We start from the raw sequence: 6,000 nt of genomic DNA, 5'->3' as shown, positions 1-6,000 counted from the left end.
TTGTTATTGTTTTTTTCCTCCGCCTTCGCAACAGTTCTTCTTCCTGGTGATTTTCCTGCTTATGCTCTTAAGACTCCATTAAAGGAACCATGATGAAGTATTTCAGCAGCCCTTTGTCTTCTTGAACGCACCTTGTGGGGAACGATCGACTCCCAAATCCCTTCAGCACGTCTCTCTCGCCCCTGGGAAGATATCAAGTATACAGAGATTGCTGAGTGGAGTTCTGTGAAAGACCCTACTATGAGAACCACTGCTATAAACACACACCTTCGTGCATGTGCAATTTTTTTTACAATTTTACAAATCACTCCCCGCTGACAGATGCCTCCACCAGCCTGTAGGAGTACATGGCTTCCCTCCCTCGAACACGGGCCAATTGTGTTCGTATCAGACAAATTACGAACCCCCAGTATCTGTGGTGGTGGTCAGGCACTATACCACTGCGCCACCCGAACGTGAATGTTAACTGAAACTTCAGGTTCACTGACTCGCTTGTACATGGTTTCAAATCCCCAGCAGAAACAGCCTATGATTTAAAAGCACGAGAAAGAAGATTTTAAGAAGCACATTTAACTGTAAAGACTGTAAACATGTTCACACATGTTTTTCTAATTCACTTTTCCCTGAAAAGCCTTTTTTCCCCCCTTTGTCGTGCTTGATTTGCCTTGTATGAAAAGAGGCCAATAAGCACCTGGCACCATTTCACACTTGGCAAATCCCCCCCATTGTCTGTGACAATGCATGGACAATTTGCTGATAAACAAAAGCATAGTAGGATTCCAGTCACTAGCAGAATGTGCACCTTCTGTGGGACTGAGAATCTACAAGTTATAAGCATACAATACAGCTTAACATTCAATAAATGTGTACTGCTGAACATTAGGAAATTAGTCTGTCAGGCTGCTCTGTCACAGTTCCACTGAGCTGCCAATGGCAGAGTCTCTGAAACATATTTGTCACATCTGTACGTATTATTTCAAAAGGTTTTCCCCCCAAAATGTCAAACGTTTTAAAAGTAAAATTCAAACTTAAAAGGTTTCATGACATTCAGTTTTACAACACATTAAAATTATGTATCATGGTCCTTCAAACGTGTATTAACTAGAAGTCAGGGCGCCCTACGGGCGCCCTGCCCCCTAGCCCCCTAGCCAACAAAATCGTGGGATACAAATGAAAACATGGCGAACCCCTTTCAAAGAGCCGTTGAGACTGGCTCATTTATGGCTCATGTGTCTATTATATAAATTGTAAAAATATATTTAAATATGTATTCATTTCATATGTCATAATAGTATGTATATTTGTATTGTAGATATAATGTATATGTTAAATATGTGTTATGTACTGTAATACAGCATATAACATTTTGATATAATAATGTATTATTATATGTAATAATATAATATATAACATCAGTAATATAATATTTATTATAGCATAAGATATAATATACATAATAATACATATTATTGTAATGTCTAATATGATGATATCTAACAGTTTATTGAAATAATAATTGTAATATGTAATTTATTTATATATAATAAAATATATGGAATATATATAAATAGCCATATAATAGCCATATTCATATGCATCTTATTTATATAGATCCACCGTCTTTCTCGTGTGTAATACTAAATAACATGTATATGTAGAATATATATAAATATCCATTTAATATCCATATGTATATTATTTATATAGATCCACCGTCTCTCTCCCTCTCTCTCTGTTTGTGCTTGAGAACTGGGTGGTACACATGTGCAGAAAGGGGGGGGGGGGCAGAGTGCGTGTGAGGTGATGTGTGTGAAGTATGTTGGTGTAAATGTGTTGTGTAAATACATTCTGCAATGTGTGGTGATCAAACTGTACATGCAGGCAACGTCGAGTGTGAAACCGAGCATTGCCAGGATGTTACCAGCAACGGAGAAAAGCTGAGTCGGTGACATGTCCAAGGATTCGTCAGTGATGTCACATCATCGACGAATCCTTGGGGTCTTTCTGCCGTGCTACTTCCGTGTCGCATAGTAATGACATCACTGTCGAGTCCTTGGTGTCTTGATCATAGCCTTGCAACGCGTTGTTTACCATAACGTCACACTACACGCTGTATTTTGATTTTTGCTGGCCAGCGCTAATGAAAGACTAAACTGTATTATCATTTCATGTGAACATTGAAGTGCAACTGGCGGAAGATGTAACTCAGGTGAAGTAATGCGTGACGTTGCAATTATGTAGTGATTTCCTAACATATAAATAGCAGGCACCAGCCAGTCAATGAGTGTTGGTGGGTAGCGCGCCCCCCCCCCCCCCCCCCGTATGAACAGAAAGGACCCCCTGGTCTACATGATGGGGCGATGCGGGGGCCGACTTGGGAGTTGGGACTGACCTGAGTGGAGCGGGGATGCGAAAGACGTGGAGCTGGTACTGGAGTAACGTGTTGATAAAACAGAAGATTGAATAAGATACGTAATGTATCTTTCAGGACCTTTCCCCCGCACGGAGCAACTCCTACCGTAAGTACCCTACTTAATTCGATGGGGGGGATCACTATACCGTGGGTTCGCTAGAGACGGTTCACGTTACTCCAGTGAGCTGGTCGTTGTTGAAGAAGTCTGTGTGTTGAGAAGCAACGTCGTCGCTGAGTAGTGTTGGCTCAATGGGAAAGTCTGACGTTATGGGGACTGGGGACCGTGATGCCGTGATGGTTGTTGTAGCAACAGGGGGGTGTGCGACGTGGAGTAGTGTTGCCACGTCCGGGTATTGTAAGCGTTGAAGTTATTAGAAGTGACGTTGGATTAGCAAGAGGTTAGCCTTTGTTAATAATATATAACATGTATATGTAGAATATATTGAAAGGTCCATAGGCATAGGTATGTTATTTATATAGATCCAGCGTGTCTGTCCCCATCTGTGGTGTTTTTGGCATCAACCTGGTGGCTTGTTGCTGGCCTTTTGTCGTCTGGAGGAAAATTCACGGAGCGGATTGCGTATTACTCTCGCGCAACCTGGCAACGTCTTTGAGGCTCCTAAAAGGTCTCACCTTCCGGTTTGTCGGTAATGTGTGGGGAAATTTGTGTTGGACGGATTTAATTATGGTTTGAGGGGGCAAATGTGTGTTGAGCAATGAAAAGTGGACGAATAAGTGCGTAAATGAATTGCGCACGTTGTGACTGGTGTTGTAGTGACATGTGAGATGTTATTGTCGTTATTTCGCCGAAACAAATGAAGTGCCTTCAGTCGCACCACCGGAAGAGAGACGATCTCTCAATTGTATAGTAGATAGTGTTAACTGAAAAATCCACTCCAGTGATCCATGGCAGGATTGCCCCCCCCCCCAAATGAATGGATAGGGGAGGGGAGGGGAGGGGCGGAGAGGAGAGGAGAGGGGGCGGGATTAATGGACTGTTACATCAAAGTCCAGGAGCCAATCACTGATTACTTTTCAGCCTAATTATCCAGAAAACCCCAGACCACAGAAAATCCACTGAATGTTCAAAGTTCCGTTTTTTGGGGTCTAATTGAGGTCATGAAACCCCCCAAAAAACATAAAAAAGGTGAAAATGAATGTCATAGAACCGTTAAATAAATAGTGAAAACGGCCGATCTACAAGCTGTGCCGCATCGCTACACGCTGTGAGCTTTTATTTAGCATTTAGCATTTATTTATTTATTACCAGAAAAGTATCGTTAGGGTCTTAATTGGGCTAAAAGGTTGGGGAACCCCCTGCACCACAACATTGTGGGATTCCTGCTGTCTGGTGGATGTTGTTGTGGTGCCACCAGGACCCTGAATGATGGATGGATGCCCACCATGGAGTGGTGCTACAGCTGCTGTTATTAGGGCTACAGGCTAATCCCATTATTCTGCTCTCTCTCAGCTGGAGACGAAACACTCACGCATGAGCACGCACGCACGCATGCACGTGCGTGCGCACACGCGACACACACACACACACACACACACACACACACACACACACACACACACACACACACACACACACACACACACACACACACACACACACACACACACACACACACACTTCTTCAAGTGGTTTCCAGGAATGTGAAGTAACACTAATTGAATAATGGCCAGCTGTTATACTATCTTACTGTATGTCTCTCTCTCTCTCTCTCTCTCTCTCTCTCTCTCTCTCTCTCTCTCTCTCTCTCTCTCTCTCTCTCTCTCTCTCTCTCTCTCTCTCTCTCACACACACATACCCACACCCACACGCACACACACTATCATTTAAATGCACATACAGACACATCTTTTCTTAAACAGAGTGACTCTAATATTCAAGGAAACACTGGTAGTTTTAACAACCGAGGACTCAAACCCCACAAAAATATCATCACACACACATTATGTACAGTGTGATGTGTCATCATATCATAGGTTGCCGGGCCATCACATGGTCTGGGATTGCATGCTTTGATTGGCTCAGGAGCGCGTTGTTCTCCGCTTTGCATTATATTTCATATTGAGATATGAATTTGCACCCCGGCAATATCTGCATGATCACAAACTCATTCATTCTCAGCCCTGAGGCACAGGGAGAGAATAATGACACATGATATTGAATTGGGTATACAGTATATCGTCGCTGTCTCGTGTTTTTTTTCCGTAAATGAATGCCTTCATTGAATACTAACAACAGCATCACAGAAAAGTATCAAAAATAGCAGATCTGCAAGCTCGAAACGCGGCGCGTTTTTGAGCTTCTGCTACTTTTGGTATTTTGGAATTTGAAAGCTGAAAAGTAACACTTTTTGGAATATGGGGTTTCCACCCGACAGAGATGATATAAAGCAGGACTACATTCTATAACCTGAATGTCTGACTGCATTCCATCCAATTTAATTGTGGAAATGACTTGCTCAACTCAAGGCAAAATCTGCAGCGATCTTCAGTTTATTTGTTCATGCATGGACCCACATGCATGTGCCATTTTATTGTGTAGATCAGGGGTCTTCAACAGGGGGTCCGGGACCCCGAGGGGGTCCTCAGAGTTACTACAGGGGGGCCGCCAAATCTTTGTGTGATATGATTTCCTTTTTTCACATTAACCACTTGAACCCTTGCATCCCTTCTCTGAGGAGAACTTTAGCCAAAAATAGCAGATCTACAAGCTCACAACGCCTCGCGCTGCGAGGCGTTGTGAGCTTGTAGATCGGCTATTTTTGGCAAAGAGTTATAGGTGTAAAGGGGAAAAAATAAAGGAAAAAAAAGTTTAATCTGAAACACAATTTTAGACAATATAGAGAGGGGGTCCCTGCTTCATCTCTCTCTCAGCTAGGGGGTCCTTGGCCTGAAAAACTTTGAAGACCCCTGGTGTAGATAGCTTACTTGTCCATGCATGGACCCACACTATGCCATTTTGTTGTGTAGAAAGCAAACGGTTAAGCCAACATGTTGAGGCAAATAATCTTGCACCAATTTAACGTACTACTCGTATATATGATGTTTTTGCATATTACTGTATAATTATTGCTTGTCTTTTAATGTCTCGATGAATTGAATACACAGGACCTTAATGGAAACAAGTCCTGGGCTTATTGGGGTCATCCTTTTAGCATTCTTATGTATACATCTGTGCCACTGTTCCTTTTTTTTTTGCAAACTGTATTCAATCAAAAAATCAATCAAGGAACAGAAAAGCTCAGTCTTTTGGTTTGACAGACAGTTAATAGCAACATTTCAATCAATAGTTCCACTCTTGGGGGCGGCAGTGGCTCAGGAGGTAGAGCGGCTGCTTGGGAATCAGACGGTTGCTGGTTTGATCCCCGACTCTCCCTGCAGGCTAGTGTGGAAGACACTGAACCCCTAACTGCTCCTGATGAAACCTTGCATGGTTATCTGTCTGTGTGTGAACTGTGTGTGAATTGGTTTTGATTGATTGATTGAATACTTTTTTAGTCAGAAATGTGACATTAAAGGAGTAATTCACCCCAAAAATTCTCCTTTGTGTCTCCTACCGGATACATAAG

Source organism: Gymnoscopelus braueri (genome assembly GCF_963280865.1).
Source record: "Gymnoscopelus braueri genome assembly, chromosome: 2".
In the NCBI taxonomy this organism is placed as follows: domain Eukaryota; kingdom Metazoa; phylum Chordata; class Actinopteri; order Myctophiformes; family Myctophidae; genus Gymnoscopelus; species Gymnoscopelus braueri.
This window is presented reverse-complemented; position numbering follows the sequence as displayed.